At 34.6% G+C, this 25,073-nt stretch overlaps 1 protein-coding gene across 16 annotated transcripts in view; it reads right to left on the bottom strand.

Annotated features, from left to right (window-relative positions):
• MEF2C (myocyte enhancer factor 2C) overlaps positions 1–25,073 on the bottom strand; it is a 182,097-nt gene that overhangs the window by 53,698 nt on the left and 103,326 nt on the right. The window lies entirely within an intron of this gene.

Raw genomic sequence — 25,073 nt, 5'->3', positions numbered from 1 at the left:
TGCATGTTTTTTGTTAAAAAAAACCCAAAATAAAACATTTCATATATTATTAACATTTACTTATTTAAAGTTAGTAAAATTCAGATAAAAGCACAACAATCTAACACGAATTTGTATCTGGTGATATGAAAGCTGTACCTTCAATGACTAACATGATTTCTCACAGATACATGGTCAAGACCTTAGTCAGAAACAGATGTCTTCACTTCCCACTTCTGAAGTTATACAAACCCCTAAGTGACTTAGCATCTCCATCTCAATCTTTGAGGGAGCAGGAAGGATTATATAAGATAAAATATCAGAAAAGGAAACTGGAGGACATCTGAGGAGCTGACAAAGCTGAATTTAAGGTTTAGAAGACATACACACCGCATGACTGCCTGATATGAATCTCCTGCATCAACTTTCCAATTTTTTCAACTATGCCATCACCATCCTATGTTAATATTGTTTCCTTCAAAGCTCAGCTAAATGCCTGCTCTCATTTAGCAGCCTGTGGAAATCCTCACTGGAGTAAGACTGATGTTCTGTCTATCAGTGTTGGTGTTACAAATAAGGTACTCTTGCTCCCAAAGCCTGGGATTAATCCTGATCAAAGCAGCAATAAATATTTTTCATTTACCATCAAATTTGGCTTAATTTTTAAAAGAAGAGTAAATACAATATCATCTAAACAATAGATGAAAAACACTAAAAACAGAACTTTAATCTTTTTTTCAATTTTAAAAATATGTTTGCCATACTATGAAAGGAAAATGTAGACATTGGGACTAGCTGCTGTGAGAAAGAGAAGACTACCAGGGACAAGTGAAGCTCAATACAGAACCGAACCCAAGGGCCTTTCAGTCCAGCATTTGTTTCCATTATGTACAAATGGGAAATAAACCATTATGTCAATTCCAGTGGTGTTACTCTAATAAGAATATTTATTTCAGTTATGCATAGTTTAAAAGCTGAAAGCAGGTGACTTTTTTTTCCCAAAGACAACACATCGTTTTTCCACATATATATCCATATATGACTTCTATGACTTTTAAGACATTTTCTAAGAAGTTATTCCATGTGCTACACACAGGGAAAATTATATTGCCCAGTGAAGGCCAGACTAACTCCGAAGAGACCACTATTGATTAAGGTGTCCTTTCCATTCATACATAAAGTCCTTGGAAAGGACAGAATTTGCTGAATTCTTCCTTTGTCCCATGTTTAATCTCCCAGAACTTGATTGCTCCAGACACTGTCTTAAGTTAAAAGGGCTACTGCAAAGTTCAATATTCCTAGCTGAGCCTTATTTTTAAATGAGGAAGTAGTAAATATGTGAAATTAACAAAAAAAGTATATCTGTCTCTTCTTACCTACTTTGGCCCTGATTACAGAGCCAATCTGGCTCCAAGATGAATGATGCCAGAATGATACACATGCTTGCAAACACATGAAGACATCCCTTCTATAAGAAACAACAGAAGTATACAAACCCTTGAAAAATTTAATATGTATAACCCTATGCCTTAAGCTTCACAAATAAAGACTCTAATCTTTACCATTAATTTTCTTTACTACTTTTATGTCCTATAGATGTAAAAATGTTAATTAAAGCACTCTAAAATTACAAAAAGAAACTGATAAATTATACTACACGGCTGCATCTAACAAATCATACCATGTTTTGGAGCTTTTTTGTTCTCTTAAAGTAGCCATCCCTAGGGTAGAAACATCAAAATTATCCTTTTAGCAATAACTATTTTTAGGGCAGGAAATGATGTGTGATGCAGCCAGCAGAAACTGAATGATAGAATATATAATTACTAGAGGCTAACTTTTTCCCCTGGACTTTAAAATCAGCATAGGCGTTCTTGTATAATAGGCCAAGAACTGTAAGCAACCAATCTTTTGGTTTGCATTTCATCTAAAAGGCTACACTTACAGAGGTGGCATGAAAGCAGAGGCTTTGCAATGATGACTCAACTGAAAACACACCATCAACATGCGAGCAATCCCATATTTGGCAACACATACCAAAGACACTTAATAAGCCTTCCCACAACAACTGGGTAACTAGATAATAGGATTTTTTCAGATTATATTTTCAGATTATATTTCAGTATTATTTTCAAGCAATGTTGCGACTGCTCTTTCTCAGTGCCTGTAGGCTGTAGGGATGTGAACGGGGAACAACAGGGTTCAACTGAACCCTGAAAAAATGGAATAGCTGTGGATGCAAAAGACCTCAGTTGTTTATCAGCTTTAGTTCTGGATGAGGTTTCACTACCCCAAACAAACCGCAAGTTGGAATTTATCCTGGATTCACAACTCCTACTCAAAGAGCAAGTGGTAGAAGTGGCTAGGAGGGCCTTTGTACAATTTCATATTGTGTGCCAGTTGCGCCCTGTCCTGGATTGTGACTCTTGCACATGGTCACTCATGCTCTAGTCATCTGTTGGTTGGATTACTGCAATAAGCTCTACATGGGACTACCCTTCAAGAGTATTCAAGAAGCTGCAGCTGGAGCAGAAGGCAGCAGAATGCACACTTCTGGGTCCTCTAGGGTGACACATATAATACCTCTGTTGTGTGAGATACCAGAGCTGCTTTATAGGAGAGATGGGTGACATAAACATTTAATACATACATACACACTGATACATACATAATGCATACATAACATAAAATACATACATTAAAAAATCAAATAAACTGACAATTATCAAGCAGGCTCTCTTTAGTGACATCATTATCTCACAGCCATCGTCCAATGGCCTTGAGGCAGAGACAGATAAAGCTCCCCCATCCCCTCCCCCCAGTTCTCCAAGTTGCCTGCTTCTGGTTTAAATTTTCTACTAAATTATAAATGGCATACAAGTAATAGATTAGGAAACATAACATGTTTGGGATGTGTACTCTTTGAAAATGATTTAGAAGTGTTTCAGAGTTTGCACAAGCAATTTCTTTCCTGCTATTGGTTGAAGTAGACAAGCCAGAAAAAAATATGAAACTGCTTTTGATTCTTAAATCACACTGTGGAAGTCTGGAGAAAGACAAGCTGTAGAGAAGTGTTGTGCCTGCAAAAGGTTGAAAAATTTGTTCTGGGGCGGACCAGTGTTATTGATATTTTCAAGCATGAAATATTTATTAAGGAGTCCCATCACAATTTTATTTGTTTATTATGTCACAAGCAATGTATATATTCTGAGACTAAACCTATCTAAACATTCCAAGTAAGTGATGGTAATTCTGCTACAATGGTACACCTAATGAGGGCTATATGCTTATTAAAAACAAACTATTCACAATTCATATTGACTTCATCAAAAGTCCAAGGAAGGAAAATAACTCAGAATCCAAATGACCCAAATGGAATTATAAGATTTCTGAATTATTTTCAAAATCACCAAAACAAAAAAAGGAAGTGGAAAATCACCAAATATATGTCCTGTCTTAACATATTCTTTTAACATATAACATAACATATAACATACAACACTTAACATATTCTTTTACTATATTGCCATAGTTCAGACTCAGCTCAAACCCAGAGTCACATGTTGTGAGATAGGCACTATATAGACATGAGAAATAAATAAACTCTCTGATTACACGCAAGTCTTGAAAACTTTGGATATGCTCCTCAAAGATCCAAATTGTTATGAGAAAAAGGGAATATTATTACACTCCTGACTTGAGACTATTTGTATTAACTACTAATTTTAATTAAGGGCACATATATATCACTATACATTTTACTAGGACATATATAAAAAAGTGTAAAAAAAAAAGTGGATATCACCATTATATTATTACATACATACACAACTTTTCCCAAAGTCTTACCATTTTTCAGAGGTTTATGGTAGTTTTATTTATCAGAATGGCATATTCAGTCCACTTTCCTTGTGCCCATGTTTTGGGTTTTACATGATTTCTACCTCTCCTCTTTTTACCCACATTATATCCTGTGTAGTATTTTCAGTTACAGTGACCACTGTAGCTAATGTAATTGTAATGGTTACAAGAAAGCCTTTTTTACTCTAATTGTGGCAAAGTTGTGTAATACTTTATTTTAAAAGATCAACACCATTCACCTTGTGGTAGCAATTAGATTTTCTGTAGCTGTTTCTCTGTGTGTACATATATAGCTACATTTTTGTCTCTATTTGTGAAGCTGAATTCTTTTCAAAGTAGAAGAAAAAATATCCAAAGAGTTAAAATCAGAGAAGCCAAGATTGAATAACAACAATGGGGAAAAAAATAAGCAGTCATTGCTATAGGCACAAAGGAAAAGGGAGCAGTTTTCTGGCCAAAGTTGCATAGGATTGGGTGTATCCCAATTTATATGGTGCTGCTCATACAGATCAAGGCTTCAGGGCACAATGCTATCAGATTTAGCACATTCCATCACAAGGAAAATAACTTTTCAGCAATAATGTCTTATAACAATGTCCTGTCACATTTTAAGAATAATGAAGACTCTAATTCTAATTCTAATAGGGTATATACCAACATTCTAATCTGGAGTAATACATGTTTTCTGAGAAAATATGGTTAAAAAACAGAAGTGAAAATGATTTGGAAGACTTCGTTGTCAGATAAACATTTCTGTTGTGAAACATAAACATGCGCTTAAAAATCTGAAGTGTTTTCACTTTTAATGTGTGTGTGTGTGTGTATGTACACACACACACACACACACACACACACACACACATATGGTATTCAGCTTTGTTCAGGTATTTTCCCATGTCATTATAGTTGTGCTTTTAAAGTTGTAGCAATGTTTCGGCAGAATCTCATCTGCCATCATCAGGCTTCTGTATGGTGTTCGTTTCGGCAGATGAGATTCTGCCGAAACGTTGCTACAACTTTAAAAGCACAACTATAATGACGTGGAAAAATACCCAAACAAAGCTGAAATATATATATGTATATATATAAGTACCTGCGAAAACTTAAGAAAACACACACACACACATATATAATATCTTGGTTATGAAAAAGATAAGAGTTTGGATCCTGATTTGTTCCCTATGTCTTTTAAAATAGAAGTGGCAATTTCCACCAACTCCTACTCCATTTTCACCCTCCTTTCTGCATTTTATAGAGCTTTAAAAGCCATTGAAAAACGTGCTTTGCAAAAATTGCAGGTCATTTATTTATCAATCAAATTTATATGGCTGCACATCTCACAAAAAGATCTGGGTAGCGCACAATGCAGATAAAACCACATGTCAAAAATATAAACATCACTTTAAAAAGTAAAAACAGACATAAGAACTCTAGGCAAAGAGACTGTGACAATAGCCACCTCAGCTACAGAGCCATGTAAGTGTTTCAAAGACAAGTAGTTTTTTAATGCTCAGAGGGGTGTCAAAGTGGCAATCCATGGGCTGGATGCATCACGCACAGCCATGCCCATCCAAGCTCCATGCATGGGGAAAATGTTGTGAAGCACCATGTGATGGCAACATGATGTGACAAGTTTGGCACCTTTGCTCTAGCAGATTGTGAAGTATCTCTCTAAAAGCCCTTAAATCAGGGGTGTCTTTAAGACTGGTGGATTTCAGCTCCCAGAGTTCCATGGTGGACTGGCTAGAAGTTGCAGTCCACAAGTCTTAAAGTTGTCAAGACTGAACACTTCTGTCTTCAAACAATCCTAATGTTTCATTTCCAAATTGTCCCTAATCTAAGAGAAATTTTTAGAAACAGAGGCAAAAAGGAAAAAGAATAATTCCATACCATGCATGAACACAGCAATTCTGTTCACGGAAGACAACCTAGCCAAGGTCTTGAGCAAATTATATATGTTATAGCACTGCTGGTTATCGAATCCTATAGGAATAGGGTTTCCATACCGCCTGCTGTCTCTCTCAGCTTTGATAAGCAATTGGTGAAAGACATTAACAGGATTTTGGCCAATTACACTGTAGTTATTCAACTGGGATAGCTGTGAAACAGTCAAGAACCAGGTTAATTGTCTTGTATTTGCAGTTATAGAAAAGAAGATCAGCAAGAGAAAAATGAACTAAATTAATTGAGAATAAAGGAAAATGAAGTGATTCCAAGCTGCTTAAAGGAGAAGGAAAACAATCCATATGAAATAAGTATGATACAAAGCTGTATACTTATGATGCAAAATGCTTAAATTAAAATGGGATAATTAATCACACAATGTGCTGTAACTGCATGTAAGGGCTTAAAACAAGAATACTTCAATAGTCCTATTTATATTGGATTTGATATACTAGATTGAGTTCATAAAGGTATTCATGCTTCAGCACACCCTGTTTAATAGGTAGCCTCTGCCAATGATGTCATGTACTCATAATATACATTCCTTGATGTCATCGGTCTCCTAGCATCATCTTTAGTTTTACAGTGGCTCTTATTCTCAAATCTCAGAAGAATAGTAACAGTAGACAGATGCAACTCAGAGTTCTCTTTAGAAATGTGCCAATGTTACTAAACAAAGGTCAGCTAAGGCAGTCTTTCTGTTGTTTTGTTGTTCTAAGATAATGGATCTCTAAAACACACCATAATTGTTTATTCCTTCACTTTCCATTGTTCCTTTATTGACTCAGGCAGTAATGCTTGAAATCTAATATAGTCAATATAATTGTGTGAAAAATTGAGCGTCCAGTTTATCCTTCAGAATCAGCAGTTAGCCAATTCAAGTGAAGGACACACCCCAACAGACTCAACTTCTAATACTTTTTAAGACTAAATTTGGGCTTTTCTTTTAAGGATACATAGGATGGTTCAGACTGCAGACTCACAATTATATCATGTGCTGAAAATCTGTATACAACTTGTAGCAGCTATTTCAGGAATTTACCTGTGGACAAATAAAGTAAACAAAGTGCACAGAGAACTCATTATAACTTGCCTAAATGTGGCTTTCCATCATAATGGAATACACTCGCAAAACCCTATAGTACATAATTTGAACAAATAGCTATGTCAGTTTAGGCACTTACTAAGTACAGAAGTGTAAAACTCCATAACTACCAATGGCAAGAAAAGGGCCAGGTAACTGACTCCACTGGACATTACTGTCAAGAAGATTCTTGATCATGGTTCAAATCCAACTGATAGAAGTCTTTATCTGGTCCTTTCCACTTTTCTCAACATACCACCCCAACCAGAAAAATTGTCATCTCCAGTCAGCAGCTGGCCCATGATAACAGTCTTCACCACCAAGCCAGCTTTAAATAACTTCTGACAGCCCATCTCAAAAAATATATCACAGCATAGGAAAAGTTTATAAAAATGATAATCAAAAGTCAAAACATGAAAATAAGACATATAATGGCTAAAATATAGAAGCATCTTCTGTAGAACTTTCTCATTTTAGATGGTAGGAAGAAAGGGTTTTTTCTCCCTCATATCCTATAGCAGGGGTCTTCAAACTTGACAGCTTTAAGACTTGTGGACTTCAACTCCCAGAATTCCTCTTCCAGCTATGTTAGCACAGGAATTCTGGGAGTTGAAGTCCACAAGTCTTAAACTTGCCAAGTTTGTAGACCCTTGTCCTATAGTATTAGAATTCAAGTGCTAGAATTCCATTGTTCACTAGAAGATTCTGAAAATGTAGCAATCCTCTAGAGATCTAGAGGATAAATAGCCGGCACTCAGTTTATGGGATTTAAATGGCTGATTCATGAACTTCTCATCTTTATACTGCATTAATATAATGCATGTACATGTATTATACTATATACATAGTATGTATATAGCATGTATTATGTACATAGTATGTATATAGCATGTATTATAGTATGATATACTATGTATATCAGATCAGGGAAAAAACACTGCAAAAACTCCTTTATAGCCTGCTTTTAGGCTAGGAATGGTGGTTAGTATACTGTATGAGGACAGAAAAGATACAAGTTCTCAATTATGAAAACTCATGGGGTTATCCCAGAATCACAAGTTTTGGAGACACCAATTAGGCTGCTGAGTCCAATCCTTTGCTCAGTGAATGGATCCAAATTGTAGTTTCCCTAGCAGATGAGATTCCAAATTCTGGTTAATCATATCAGATAAAAGACATCCCACCGGATCACTCTGTAATTCGTTCTCCTAGTAAACTGTTTTACTGTTAGGAAGATCTTCTTAACATTCAGTTGGAACTTGACTTATTATAACTTATATCCATTATTTCACATTCTGCGCTCTGGAATGATGTAGATCAGGTCTTGACCTACTTTTCTATGACAGAGTGCTATCATATCTTCTTTTTAGTTTTTTTTTGTTTCAAAGTAAACACTCCCAGTTTCTTTAACATTTTTTTCATAAGATTTTGTTGTATAGATCTTTGACCATCTTTAGTTACTATTTGATTTATATCATTCCTTTCATCTTTTCTAGTTTATCTGACTTCTTAAAAAGTGGTGACCATCACTGGGTACAATACTAAAGGTGGAGTCTGACTATGCAGAGTAGAGTGAAAACTTTCTCACTGTGATTAAGACCTTTTAGTTAAATTTAATTTAGCTTGCTTGTAACTACAACACTTTGCTGACTAATTGTCAGTTTGTGAAAAACTAGTGCTTCCATTTTCTCCTACACATATCACATATCTGAGGCACTATAATCCCCTAGAACTTGCACATCTGTTTTCTGATCCAAAAAGTATAATTGATTTTCCAATTGTCATAAGGAACCATCTTGTCCAAAATGATTCTGCCCATTATGTGTGATCACTGAGAGGAGGTCTGCCATATTGTGGAAGAAAGTGTCTGGAGATACACCAAGTTCCTAACTCATGACCCTGGCTCTTACATTTTCAAAATCTTAATAGGTAGTAGTGAAGGAGAATGGCCATCTTACTGTTGTTGATTAGTTTGTATGTTTCCTATATTTTGACATTGCTCAGCTGTCTTTATACCAGTCAAGTTGTTCAGTTGAGATGCAACACAATATATGAGAGAAACAAAAATTGATGTCTTTGCATGTTCCTCCCATCTGCAATTTCAACCTCACATTCCCAAAGATAACTTTCTAAATCATTTACCCATTTGCTTCAAGTCTCAGGGCATCTAACAAGCAGTGCCCAAATTTTCATCTTCTTTGAAAGAGTGTTTGGGAGATTTGTAAGGGAAAAGATTTCAGTTTCAGATTATGTGTACTTGGATAGGAAAATAAGCTTTGACAGCTTCATTTGGTTTTTTTCTGGCACTTCAGTAGAAAGATTTTGAGGTTATATAGTACATGGTAAGAACAGCAGCATTGGACACAATAATTCTAATTTGCTTACATTTCTCAAGAGAAAGGAAAGATAAAACTATGTGCTATATAAGATAGGTCACACAGATAATTTAAATACAGCAGTAAAGAGATCAACAACAATGAAATCAGACTGTTTAATTTTTCTACTTATCTCCTCATTATTATTTTTCTAATGAAAAATATAAATTAGAGTGAACAAAAATTCTGTACTTCCAACTGAAATGGACAAACTAGGTGGCAACCCTGAAGACACTAAACACTGACAGTAGGTGAATGGGTTTTTTCTCACTTATATTATGGCAGATGGAATTAATGTTCCTTGCATATTTAATGCCTTTTTTTCACATTAAAATTTTTAATTCAGCAGAAATGTCTGGAGAGATTTTGAATCTGCATGTAACTATAGTTTTCCTTTTCATATTACTGTTCTATATCCCTATTTAAATTGCTATTGAAATTCTTTTTCAGCTTTGAACAAGCTCTGGGCAGGCACATTCTCAGCTAGTTTTATTTTGGATTATTGGTTCAGGAAGTTGCAACTTCAGTCAACAACTGTCAAATCTTGTTATCTGCAGGGGGTCTGGCAGTTCAAGACTCTTGCTAATGAAGAAAATTAGGTGAAACTGTTTAGACTTAGCAACATTTGGAGCTATAAATGGAGATATCTGGAAATAAGGACACAGGGAAATTCTTTTTAAATCTATCATAAATCTCAGAAATCATTTTTATTTTATACAACCGAGGAAGAGATTCATTTAACTTTAATTGCACACTGTACTGTGTTCAAGATTACTTTAGTTTTTGTTCTATCACTGCAGTTAGAATATGAAATATTTTCCTTATTACTTAAAGAGATAATCAACTTTATTACATTTATTAACCTTCAACATTTAAGGTACAGAGTCAATTTTTTGTAACATATGATAAAAAATTTTCAAGATCCAATATACTCTATTAGTTTTGGGTGCTTAAGACAGTAACAGCAAATATCATTTTCATCTTCCTATCTTTAGCAACTTCTTAAATCCATGATGGTGAACCTATGGCACGTGTGCCGGAAGTGGCATGCCACACGAGCCATCGCCCCAGCTCAGTTCGACTGTGCATGCGGGCGCGCTTCCTGCTAGCCAGCTGATTTTCAGGTATCTGCCATGTACGGGTGGGGGTGGGGCACATGTGGGAGACATGTGCGCATGTGCAAGGGAGCAGGGGGAGTGTAGAGGGTCCCGCACACATGTGCAGGACGATGGGGATCATGTGGGGCGGTCCTGCACACATGCGCAGGGGGTTGCACATGCATTGCATTATGGGTGCAGGCACACGTGCAGATGCATGCGCACACTTTTGGCACTCGACAACAAAAAGGTTAGCCATCACTGTCTTAAATGATCCCTTCTCATCATTGTTCCTGTACTTGATGTTGAAAAAAAAGTTGATGCTAGAAAAACACAAACACTTTCTAAATTGCACTATTACTTTTGACCTTAGGGTAAGCCATAATCTTTACCTTTATAGCTCTAAATTCTCTTTCCTTTCCCTACTCCCCAGTACAAATACACAGTATGTATTGTTCATACATTTTCCTCATTCACTGATCCTTTGCCTTTCGCTGTGCTTTATTAGTCAACTAGCTAGTTCAGCAGTGGAAGACCTCAGCCCAGTGGGGTTCATTATCTCTCCATACCCAATTGCCCAATCTGGTGCGCTCCTTCCAGAAACATGCTATCTCTTTTCATTTATTCCATACAGAAGAAGTTAGGAAGGAAACATCATTTTCTCTTCTCCTGAAAGAAGGAAGGCCAAATGTAGGGCAATAAGGATCACAAGGTTAATTCCATCCTTGGTCTGATTCATTTCCTTCTTTATTTCTTCTCACACCCTTTGTTCTCATACTTGGTTAACTGCCGTCCTCAGCCTTCTGGACACTCTATGCTTTATTCTTCTGACAACCTTGGCTCATTTCCCATGGAGCTCTTCTTAATCACCTCCCTTTGTGATAATACTACTTAGCTTCTACTGTGTGGCAAATTTGTTCAATAAACTAATTCTTTTCTGTCAAGCTAAATTTAAATTTTGTAATGACTGAGTGCAAGTAATATATGAATGGCAAAAAAACTGAATGTATGTACTCCATAGAATGTTTATTACAGATGAGAAAATGGGTAGAGCAATTTTAAGTTGTGCAAATGCCATTAGAAAGCTGGTAGAAAGTATGGGGTCTGTGGCACAGGATAGGTGCTTATTAAAATAAGCAAAAATGGTGTGTATAAAAATGTGTTTCTGCCTGCTTTGTTATATAGGAAGAGTTAGATTAGGAGGAGCATAAAAATAAATTGAGTGCAAATTTAGTTGTATTTAAAATATATGCCGTAAAGCAAGGTGACATAAAATAAATAATAAAAAGATGCTGAATGAATGTGAATTAAAAACAAAGCTGAGTGACCAATATGTTAAACTATTTTTCTTATGTATCAAAGAATGAGAATCAAATTCCAATACAAACATATAAAGGAAAAATAAATAGGTTGAGAATGTGCTAATTAAATGGAAATGATGAGATCCTGAAAAAGAGAGAAATGAGAAGTTTAAAGAACAAAGTGCAATCCATAGGCCTAATATAAACTTGTGAGAATGATTTACAAGGTAGAAATGTACGAAGAAGCACAGAAAACCAATGTTGATATGGATTTACTTTAGCTATGCTTTCTTTTAGCTATATATGCTTTTATAGATTACTATTTTTTAAAATTCTTTTTCTACATAACACTGCAAAGCTTGAATAGGCAAGCCATTATGGGTATGTATATACACATGTAAAAATTTTGTTTTAATGTTGAATATGAAAAAAATATATTTTGATTTGCTAACCTTATAAAACTCCAACAAATTCCCACTTCAAATATTTATTGAATATTAAACTATTAATTGCCTATTGTACATAGGCAATTATAACAAACAACTGTTTATTACAAATTTTTATTACAATTCACTATTGGTGATACGATTATTAAGTAGCTAGGTTAACTATCCAAACTTGACAGTTTTACATATCAATATATTTGGCAATTTTCACTAACTTTATTTTGAGCATTAGGAAAACCATAACATTTACATTTACAGACTTCTGAAACACAGTGAAAATCAATCAATTATATATATTAAGCTCCTGAAAATGGGTGTAAATGACATGGCTGTACACAAAGGGAAAACATTTAATGAAAGTTAAGAGCAAGTTAGCTACACTATATTCAGCAATGTGAAGGAGGGTGAATACAAGAGTCTCTTAATAATAAAAATGAAAAATTTGGTCATAAAATATTTGTCTCCCCGATACAACTATAAGTAGATTACTACTAAGCCTGAAGGAGTTGCACAGGGCCAGGCATTCTATTTTTCCATGCAATATGTAAAGATACAATATGGGAATTCAGTCTTGGCAATTACTAATACACTATCGCACCCTGTTTACTGAATAAAGAGGTTGTTTGTGGTCTGCCTCTGTTATAAAAAGCATTTACTGGACAGCGGGACATGTTGAAAAGCACAGTAAGACAAAATTCCTTATAAGACGGAAAAAGCCTAGAAGAATTAATGTTGATAGATACAAGGCTTCTAATTCTTCTGGGATGATTTAAGTCCTCTCTCATCAATTATTGTCCTTTGTCTTTAGAGCCTTATCACCAGTAGAATTACAGGAACTGAGTATAACAATAAGCAGGACAAAATAACCTTCTGAACTTTCTGTGCAACCAGCTGTGTAAGATTGTTTTTAATTTTTAAAAAAGTTCTCAAAACTCTTCTGCCTAAATAAAAAGTAGTAATAAGATACATAAAGCTCATCCACAAGCAGGAATATAAATTTGCTGCTCAATCCATTTTTAACATCATCATTTATTGATTAATGTTCCTCATATACTCTCTGTTTCAATAAGGTCTTCTTAAAGAGCTTAGTTCTGATAACTACATGGCCAGGGCCGTGAAGTTTTCTTGGCAGCAATATGAAAGTGGTTTGCTATTGATCCGGCATTAACAAAACCAAAATAAATCAAAACTGTATTTCCAAAACAATGGCTTTCATGAACGAGAATATCCTCTGAAGTCCTGTGCCTTTTAAAAAAGATGCAATCACTAAGAAATTTTAGATGCTCTGCTATCAACCTTCTTAATGCTCCATTAAAATTGAAATAATGCATTTAAGCCCAGATTCCTCACCTTCACAATGTTGAATAATAAATGCAGAAAAAAATTCAAAGGCATTGTAAGAGTTAACTGGGATATTATAATATACCAGGCCACTGGTTTAAAAATTTAAGAAACATCATTTCCCAGTTTGGGTGACTCTTGAAAACAACCCCTAAACACAACTGCAATAATGAAGTATTAAATTAAATTTATGAAGAATTAAATGGTATCCTTAATGGACACTGTTAGAATATGCATTAAAAAAAAGAAATAATTTCAAACCCTGTGGCTGTAGAGAGCTGGGGAAAAGACTAGGAAAAGCCAGCTATTTTTGACAGCAAGTTAGCTGCTGTGAAACAAAACCTTGTCTTTCATAAAATGTTTACAACTACGAGAAAAAAAATATATCCTCCGGCTAAAATATTTATTGGCACCTAGGAGTCTGAAGAGAGCAACTGAGGCCTTTTTTTTTTTTTTTTTGCAGGACACTTTATCATCGGCTACACTCTCAAAGGGATCTCTGAATGAATAGAGCTGGATTACTCAGCCTTCAAGTCCACGCCCATTTCTCTCCATTTTCCTTGGCAAGATTGAGAGCCAAGTTATTTTTAGTGAAGTGGCTTTCTATTTTTAGGCAACTAGCAGTTAGAGACATTTGTTAGGGGGGAAAAATAAAAAAAAATCAAAATAAAAAGGAACACAAAAGGGGAAGGGAGGGGGGAGAATGAAGCTTCCTTTCTCATAATGTAAAGCAAGCTTTTCAACCTGTAACTCCAGGCAGTTCAGCTGCTTCCAATCTTGGAAAAATAAAAGAAAATCCAAAAGTTCAAGAATTTAAAAATAAACCAGGCCTCTGGCAAATAGACCAAAATACAACAAGCTGTTACTATGTGAAACAGTGACTTAAAAAAACACACACAAATGACTGGATTAAGAAGGGGGGGGGAGAGACAAAGTCAAAACAAAACATTAGAACTATTAGGTTATAAGAACATTACACAGACATGCAAGTTTTTGTTTTTCTCAGTTTTTAAGCCAACCCTTTTATATCTTAATGAAAGTGGCACAATATTGATTCAGATCCTTTTTTTTATTAAAAGAATTGTTTGTGAATCAGTTTTAAAGAATTTGCTCTCCTTTTCCCTGTTTATAATATTGGTGTCCTATGATTCTTACTAGTAAAACATTAGGCTGGGGTTAACAGGAATTGAAAGGCTAGGGAAATTAAAGGGCTTTGCCAGTTTCAGAACATTTTGAAGTTGATTAGAGACTGAATATAAACAGTGGAGCCATGTTCACTAAAAGATGCATTTGGCAATTTTATGATGCATCAGTAAAAACCCAATTTGAAAATAATGATACCACAGAAGAATATAGAAGAACAGAGCAGAACAGAATAGGAGTTGGAAGGGTCTTCTAATCAGAAGTCTTCTAATCCAACCCCCCGGCTACCATTAAAGACAAATGGTTGTCCAATCTCTTTTTGAAAGCCACCAGTGATGGAGCATCCACAACTTATGAAGGCAAATCTATTCCATTGGTTGATTGGCTGATTTGTGAGATTCCACTTCATATACTATGTTTAATTCTGAGCTCTGAAAAGTGGAGTTCATTTCTGTGGCAAAGGCCAAGAAGCTGGTCAGCTCCTCAGATAAGTAAATGTGAAGAGATTACCCATGTCTGGATGGTAACTCTTCAGAAGGAGACCACAGTCCAGCAGTTTTTCACTGGTTTGAATGCTGGGATATGATATGATTAGCAATCTTTCTTCTAATCATAGCAAAGCCTTTTCAAGGACACTAAACTCAAAAATGTCATTTTCTAATCCCTTTTAGAAATTTGCTCATTAACTACTTCTAGCAATTAGAGACCTTGGAAAGACAAGTCTGAAAATGCTGGATAAGTTTGCCTTTTAATTCCGAATGAAAGAAAACTTTAATTATAATCTTAAGAATGTAAATAACATAAAATAAACAGCTAAAAACTAAACATACTTTTGATCTAGGAAAGTTATAAATGGACTAAGGAACCAGATAAAATTGGAATATTAAACTTTTAGAATAGATAAGTAATTTCATGACTTCACAAACTGAACATTACACAGTCTAATAATTTTAGGACAAGGAAAGACATACCCCACTCATGATTAGTTACTACAATAATAATATTGAAAGAGACTTTTAAATAATGGAATCAGAAAACAATAGCCACAATATCAGCAAATGTCAGCAATAATGTCTACTTCTATGGATATGGAGTGAGTTGTGTTAGCATTTGTCAAGTATCTGAATAGGAGTTGCCAATATCCATTTTCTATCATCCCAGAGTATATAATTTGGAATATTGGGAAAAACTTTCTAACAGTAAAAAAAATAATTTGACAGTTACTAACTCAGATTTGTCAGCTCAGCAGAGCCTTGGACTTGATTGTCTAAATAACCCATCCCAATTCTATATTTCTGTGATTAAATGTAACATTCTTGCAAACTCAATGCAGAAATCAAATACTTCACAACTTTTCTACCATAGCATAATAACTTTCAACTCGACTTATTTAAACCTTTCATTAAATCAACTAGGAGCAAACTGGAGCATACTTTCTAATTATTAGGGCTGTACAAATTATTCAGAAGGGGGATTTGAGAAACAACCAAGTTCTGCTATGAACTCCCTATATACAGATTATATTTCTGCTAGATATGCCACTGAAGCAAAATGGCAGCATTGGCTTTTCAACAAAACACAGCATCTCAGCATTTTAAGCAGCAGATCTACACAGCCTTACTACTTACAAATAACAATTATTCTACAAATAAATTCCATGAAAATTAGGAATTAGACCCTTATTTGTATGTTGGTATTAAAACCAAGTGGAACAAATGCCTAATTCTAAACATGTTTCCTTGCAAGAAAACCCCATTGGTTGCAATGGAACTAACTTTTTATGCAAGGAAAGACTAGTTGCCAAACCCAATATTGGAAATGCTGAGTGTGAGGAGAAGATGAACACTACGAAGGAAAAGTTCCTAAGTCCATCCTTCATGGCCTAAGTTTGCCTTGAAAAATATCTCCTCTCAAAAGCCAGTTTCTCTTTATATTTGTACACTTCCAGATTTAAAGCCTGTTTCATGAAAGGTTTACATAGACAGCATCTATAGGAGAAAACTGATAGAAGTAGGTGTCTCAAAAGATCTGTTCCACTTTCCGCCTTCATGCATTCATCACACCACAGAATTTCATCATGAGATTTACCATTATGGAATTGGTAGGCATAGACTATACTTTAAGTATAGCCATTCAGTAAAAATATACATTAGGAATACATAAAGCATCAAGTTAAAATGCTTTATGTGTAGGAATTAAAAATCCAATGCAAAAACAGATAAACCAGGGAACAGCTGGTTTATTTTTTTTTTCAACAAAACTGTTGTTCTATTACTCCCTAAAATAATCCAAGCCATATTTACATATTTTGAGCTACTGGTATTCTTATTTTGGGGAAATATGAAGTTAAATTCTTCTTTCTCTCTGAAACTGCTTGAATGATTTTTTTTAAAAAAAGATGTTTTCAAACTTTGGATTGCTTTTTCATTTCCTGAATTTGCATTGCAAGATCACTGAACCTTGTAGCTCTAGACTCCCATGGTCATTTTCTCTAACTCTTGAATCTGTTGCTGCTTGTGATAATTGTAATTTCCTGCTGGCAATTACTGTCTTGAGAATCAAATTCACAGCCATTTGCAAAGACTTATAAATCTCCTTAATTTGGTAAAGCAAGCAATTTTTTTTATAATGCTTCTGATCTTTTTTAAAGAAACAGTAGGCTACCCTATTTCTTCAGCTTACCTATTAAGAAGAACATTAATATTGCTCAATCCAGAAGATATACTTGATTGCCAGAATGGATCCAATGATTTGCATTTTTAAAATTATAATTTATAGTTTTCTACTTGCTATTCCAAGTTAATAAATCCTATTGGCTATACATCCCACACAATTCTCACCATGCCTTAAAGAAGTAGGTAGGATGAGACAACCCAAAGTTATCTCCGGTGACTGTTGTAAAGGACATCTAATTTCAGAGGCAATCTGTCTCCGAATGCCAGTAGCTGGGGAAAATGTTAGGACAGAGCTATATTTCTTAATGCCAAGCAAATTCATAAACATCTTTCCTCTCTGATATCATTCAGTTTTTAGAAAGTCTTCAAAGGTGAAAAGGATTTCAGAGAAATTCTCATGGATGGAGGAGGCTAAGATAGACATGTGAATAGTCTGCCTTTCATTCCACTGATTTTCCAATACACTAGAGTTATTTTGGTTTCATGTATTTCAATCATATCCAAGAAAAACCAGTATCCTGGAGCTCCTCACCTCAACATTTTCAAGAATAGTATACTTATACTTAAGAAAGAATCCTGCCTTTGACAAATTTTGGTGGGATGTCTCCTTTCCACAAATAATCTCTTACAACAGGGCTGTCAAACTCCTTGCCCAAGGGCCGGATGTGTCATGTGCTGGCCACACCCATACCTGGTTTAGCAAAGGGGAAAATTTCTGATACATCACATGACACCATTGTGATGACGTGAGTTTGACACCCTCTGTCTTACAAGAGCATTATGTCAGTTGTAATATCACCTGTTTTGACTGTAGAATTCCATTTGTGTTATTGTGGGAATTGAGGTGCTCAGTTAGTTGGTCTTTAAGATTTGTTGCATTCATTTAAAATTGAAAATGATTCATCCTGACAATATCTCTGCTAAATCAGTTTCTGACATTATAGCATAGGAGGTTGCTTACTCCATTACATGTGAAATTAACGGTCATATTGATGGAGACATTCAAGCTCTGAACAGACCATGTCTCTATTGTTTAGATGTGAATAAGAAAGGATGGAAACAGGATATATGAGGACTTTGCCCTTAATTTCCCTCCAACTTTGCATTTTTATCATGTCTAAGACTCCTCAAAGTATATGAATAAAGGTTCATAGCTTGAAATAGTGAGAGGTGCTTATTTATATAGATAAGAGTCTTAATTGATATAAAAAGCTTTCAAAAACTAATTAACCTCTCAGTTGGTCATTAGTGCTGTGACCTTTAAAAATAATTGACAGATTTTCCCTCTTTCAATGCATTCAGAATTTCTCACCAGGTAACTAATGTTAGGTATGCTATAGAATCTACTACAAGAAAGATTTGATGCAATAATGTTCAGTAAGAAAATCAGAAAACTGAGACTCTGACATTTGTTTCAAACTTAAGGTATCACTTATGCTGCAATGATGTGTATGAACATAAACTCTCTGTACAATCCAAATAATATTTGTGCCTAATTGTCTCCAGGTTTTCAGGATATTCAAGTTGCCATGATTACTTAGTTTTAAGACTAAGATCCCATATAGATTTTACCAACAACTTCTCATTAGAACAATAAAATACTGTTAGAGATTTATAATAACACCTGGATAAAGAAAAGAAAAAAACCTTTACGACCATGACTATTTTTTTGTCATATACACAGGATCCCAAACATTGGTTTGGAACAGAGCTAAGCCATACTATTAAATGTACACATTGTCTAACAATATATGTCTCCCCATCATAATTTTATATGTGAAGAGTTTTTAATAATATAACAAACAAGACAGAAAGAAGCAGTGAGACATCTGTCAATACTGACTTCTCCATCTGTTGCTGCTGCTTCTCCTACTATCTGCAGCAAATGGTCTGATGTGATATTGACTCTGCAGGACCATGATCGCTCAGATGGCAGCAAATTTTGCAGAAATTAGTAAGATTTACTGTTAAGTAAATAGGTTTAGAAATGGGATGTTTCATCATTTATGAAAATATAAGCATGACATAGAAAGAATATGGAGTTATTCTCACACTTCATATCCATTTTAATTTATATTAGTTGCTTTCAAATTCTGCCTTCAGAGACACTGCCACAAAAATTTATTTAGATGCAATTCCTTTGTGTTTGTCAAGGAATAAAGTGTAACTATGCTGTAGAATGTGTCAAAATATATATTTATGAGATGCTAGCCTGGACTACAACTGAAGTCAATAACGGAGCTTCTCCATAGTCTTAAGACTGTGTGTAGTACTTCAGATTTATTCTCTGAAAGATATATGAACATAGCATTGTCTGCAACCTGTTAAAGTAGTGTGTGAAGGTAGGAAAAGGAATGGATGATTTGAGATGTTCTGAACATATGGAATGCTTATGCTAGTTTCAAAATATTGCACAACCCTATTTAGCATACTAACAAACTTTCCTTAAGTATATAAATGGGAAAAAATGGCAGTGCTGGACAAACTAACTTTCTTTCACTGAAATTTCTTGAGTATTACTCATGTTCTTATTGAAGAAACATGATTAATTTTGTTAATCCTCGGCTGAAGTTTGAAAACAAATGCTTTATCCTCAAATATCCTCTGATTTTAATTTTATATTCTTGTTGTAGCCTGTGCTTTTCTAGTTTAGATGCAAGATTGAAGTAAAAAATCTGGTATATAGGAAGGAAGAATGAACAAAATAACAGAGCATATAGTGGCATACCAAGAATATTGGCTTGACCTAATATTATTTCACTAATCCATATAGCAACTCTGAAAAATAGATCAGTAATTTTATTACCATGCCACATTGGTGGGAGGTATTTAATTGTGGGAGGTATTTAACATTTACATGGTTGGTTAGTAAAGGCCACCTAATAATCTTATGTCTAAATTTGTTTGACTAGGAACATTTTCCTAATGCTCCATACTCCTAGCCACTCAATTATATCAATTCTCAATTCAGCAGTGGTGTTACAAAAAAACAATGTTTAAAGTACCATTTTTCATTTTTTTAATGTTCTGCAATGCAATTTCATTAAGATCATTTAGATACCTGGCACTAATTTCAGTGGAAGTCAGCCTACAATCATAGAGAACTGTATAATTTTATTGTGTTCTTTTAATAGAGTTATAAAGAATCTGAATTTGAATCTGAATCGTCTCCGAAGGAAAGATCTAAGACCAAACAAAGATAAAAAAACCCTATTTTTAACTCTTGATTTGAGCCAAACACTGGTCATTGAATTAACATGCCATTTTTTAATCTCATTTTTGAAAATATAAACAAAAATTGTTCTACACAAGATCCAAATACTAACGTGCAATTAGGGTTTAAGTAACGTAGAGTTAAATATTTAACTGAGCAATTTGGAGAACACAGGAAAAGAAAAGGAAAACTCTCCAGAGGATCAGACTTATATTTATCAAAAAGCTGTATGATAAAATCAAGCAGAGTCAGATCTTTGAAGAATGAAATTAAGGGAAAGCTACTAAGGTTCAAAATTTAGAAAGAAGCAAAAATCGAAATAAAGTAGGCTAATCTAGCTATAAAACAGCAATCATGGTAAAAAGTAACAGGCCTGTGAGAACAAAAAAGGATGAAACATCTAAATAAAGCAGAGAAGTAAAAGACTGATATACCAGATTTAACAGAGGAGAATGATTGCCTGGAAGACAGGGGGAAGCATAAATTAAAAAAAAGAGTTAGTGAAAAAGCAAAATTAGACAAACTATAGGACTTTAAAAGTTTTGTGATATTCTATGTAACAATGAAGGGGGAATTGAGGAGGTGGGTAAAAAAAATTAAATTAAACAAAAACACCAACTAGATGTTAAGCTGTCGCAACATGTGTATTAAAACCATAGACAATAAGAACAGGAGAGCACAAATGATACCAGAATAAAACCTTATAACATTATCTTGGATTAAAATTATTTGATAGCTTCTCCCCAGATGCTAAGTATTCAATGAATCTCATAACAAATTCAGTTCATTTGTAATATTTCAAAAAGTGGTCAATTATTTTACATATTTGTTTAACAATGTTTTGATAACATATGCAGATTCCAAGTTTGCATTTTCATTCATGGAAGGGTTTGATTCTATGTTAGCAATTTTGGTAAGAACTATTGTTCTTAAATTGTTTAAAAGGACAAAAGGTTCAGTTTTAATAATAGTTTTTGTTTTATCATCCTCTGACCTAAATCTGCTATGCAGGACTGAAATAATTCAGCAACATAAGCAAGGTATCCTGAGGTAAGAAAACATAAGATTAACAAAAAAAAAGCAAGGGAACAGCAAGACTGTGATATCTCCCCTCCCCACAAAAAAATTAATTTTCTATTAGAAAACATCAAACAGGTGAATGCAAACAATTGAATCTAATTACTATACTACAGTTTACCTTCTAAGATTGATTGGTCTAATGTATCTTAGTCAAATTCAGTATACTTTCTTTAGGGTTGTTCTGCTGCTAAATTGCACATTAGAAACAAAATGTGCCAATAAGAATGAAGTTTTATAAATTCTGGCAAAATGTTAAGTTCCTTATGGCTATGGAGATTATCAATCATTAGCTTTTTGGATGAGAAATGAAATGTTTTTAAAGAAAAAAACCAAGAAAGTCCAGTTGCGTTTTGGAAAAGCACTTTTGAGTGAAATTCCACAGTTATTTTACTGAGTCTTTTCTTTCATCAATGGATTAAAAATTATATTTTGAGAAGAAATAAAAAATTATTATGTAGAATTCTATTCTTTCTCTGACTTATTGGTCAGAAAATGGACTGGGAGCTAATGGTATTTTTATTTTTAAAGGTAGATAATTTTTTTTTTAGCAACAGGCATAAGTTGGAGGTGCTTTATGGATGGATGGCCAAATAAATATGCTAAATAAATATGCTAAATAAATAAATATGCTAAATAAATAAATATGCTAAACAAACCAACCAACCAACCAACAAATAAATAGATCTTTGAACTGTAGACCCTATAGCAGTGGTGGCGAACCTTTTCGGCACCAAGTGCCCAAACTGGAACGCACGTACATGTGTGTGCATGTGCATGTTGGTGCACATGCCGGAGCGCTGGAAACCTGAAGGCCATCTTGCCGGTGTGCACATGCCTGGGTCTTTTGGGCCATTTTTCATGCTTTTCTCAGGCCGTTTTCAGGCCATTTATTGGGCCATAAACTGCCCAAATGGCCTGAAAAGACCCTGAAAAACGGCCCTGAAAACGGCCTGGTTTTTGGCAATTTTTAAGGCCATTTTCCGGTGCTCTGGCGCTCGTGAAGACCAGCTGGCCAGAAACCAGAACAGCAGCTGGTGACAGCGTGCGTGCCCACAGACAGTGCTCTGAGTGCCACCTATGGCATGCGTGCCATAGGTTTGCCATCACGGTCCTATACCTTAACATCTAGAGATTTAATTCTGAATTTTCCTGCATCTTTCTTATTCCTTGCCTTTTTTGGAGTATCAATTAAGAGTTCAGGAAAATTAAAAATCTGGGTCATTCATCTGTGCCATTATAATAACAACAACAAAATTGTTTTAATAAAAATTACGGATAACAACAGGCTTATTTGTTGGTACAATTGCTCTTGGAAGCAACAATTAAAATACATTTATTGTTGTTTCTGCCTAATCCCTACATGCATATGCCATAAATGTGGTTTGCTGTTGGATTTGCACAAAGGCATCCTACAAGGCCATTTTATGAAATACCAAATTATCAAATTAAAACTTTAGAAAAAGGAGACATTCATACCATCAATATGTACAGTATGTAATACAGTATGCAAGGCCAATTTCTGAATCCCATAAAAATTAAACTTATGGATATAAAATATTTATCTGTAAGAATGCAGAAGGTCAGTTAAATAATCAGAAGATGAAAGTGATCCATTTTCTGCTGTCCTGAAAAACAACTAAAAATAAAAGAATCATCCTTTACAAGAAAATACCGCATTCTTGATGGGAAGAATAGTCCCTTTATTTGATGATGCTAGTTGCCTTAAAAGGCTTATTCTTAAGTATAATTGACAGAACAATTCTAAAGGGCAATTGCGGTATCCTGACAAACCTGAACTTGCAATGTCAACTGGCAAGGCAGCAATGAAGGAATAATCTTCACTGTAATTCCTGTTGGTCCCTTTTCCTTAGAATAATCTCATCCTCAATGGGAGAGAGCAGGCTTAAGCCAGGTTGCACATACAGCATCTTTTTTTTCCTGGCTGTCGATATGGTAGAGAAACATCTTCCTTTTTGCCTGTTACTCCAAACTTGTTTGGACAATGTCAATCTTAAAGCTGAGTAGAGAAGCAGAAGGGGAAACTTAGCACCTGTCTACCATCAAAAATCATTTTTGGTCTTGGAGAGATAAATCTATAATGGTATAGCTCTTGATATATTATGCATGGAATTGCAACCCAGGTTTGCATAGGATTGGTAGTGCAGAGTTTTGTCTTTAAATACATCTTTTACTGATGTATTTAAATATTGAAAAGATGACAATTCTTTGTTCTGCACCAAGACATATATTCAGATACTTTCTGTGTACAAAGCTGCCTGCCTCTTCAGCTTTTGTTTTCTTGCTTCATTGTACTGGCAACAGTGATGCTAATTATCAAGTAAAACAATATAATTATACTGAAGATTTTTTTGGCTAATGTAAAGATTCTTTTTTCCCCTAAACACCCCCCACATACTGCAGAACTATTTCCTCTGACCCTGAAACACTGCTGAATCCGAAATGACCCCTGCACTCTATACTTCGTTCTGAATATAGAAAATCACATCCTTTCAAGTTAGTAAGCTATTTTAGTAGCTACCAAGCCATATGGTAAAGAACAATACAGCAAGCCTTTTGTATCTCTTTGGTGTGAATACTGTTTAACTGTTTAAATATTCTAAAATGATTGTCAATTTGCTCCTATAACTACTGCTTTTTTATTACAAAGACTCCAAAACTTTTGCTGACATAAATTAATAAGCAGCCCCAGCTAAACACACAGAATTGTGTATTATACATTTGTCACCAAGCACAGATGACATACATCTTTTCTCAGGAAGTACTTCTGTTTGTCCATGGCCGTTTACCAATATCTTTACTTCTCACACTTAATCATTTCTTTTCCTTAGAAACCAAAAAATCTATCAGCTTCAGACAAAAGCAAAATAATAATATATTATAAAGGACATCAGAGAAAAATAGTTGGAGTTATCACCAAGGCTACATTATACAATAATTGTGGGGGAATGTCCCATGGCTGCAAATAGAGCTTGCCTACAGGATTAACATTCACATAGCCTGCTGCTAATGACAAGTATCTAATGCCATGAGGAATCAAGAAGAGCAAACGAAAAATGGAAGAATTCCTGTATCAACAATTTTTGGAATAGACAAGACAAGATTATTAGTATTCAAAGAAATCTAGGGAAACTAATCTAGATTAAAGAGTGTAGGAATTTTTAGTAGCAAAATTTCCATTTGATAATCTTAAAGTGTGCTTTTTAAAAAAATTGGGATGGTGGATGTTGTTTATTAAAGTAAGGCATTTGCAGAAAGTGCTTTATGAAATATTCTATTACAATGAATAGTGGAACATATAAATCATTCTCAATTATCCTCCATGCATGGTGGCATGTTTTGTTCTTGTACCTGCACTTCTATTTTGAAATCTTTCAGCATAACTAATTTCAAAATTTCTAATCATATTTCACCTGATAGTAACATTTCTTTCTATTGCCATAAACACCTCTTCTGAGAGAGATTTCTTCAAAGTGGAAACAAAGAATAGAGATGGCAAAATCCTGAAGTTAAAT

Source organism: Pseudonaja textilis, chromosome 2, assembly GCF_049901715.1.
Source record: "Pseudonaja textilis isolate UNSWEBS1 chromosome 2, rPseTex1.2, whole genome shotgun sequence".
NCBI classification, from domain to species: domain Eukaryota; kingdom Metazoa; phylum Chordata; class Lepidosauria; order Squamata; family Elapidae; genus Pseudonaja; species Pseudonaja textilis.
Note: the sequence above shows the minus strand (reverse complement) of the source record. Positions and strands in the feature narration are given on the sequence as shown.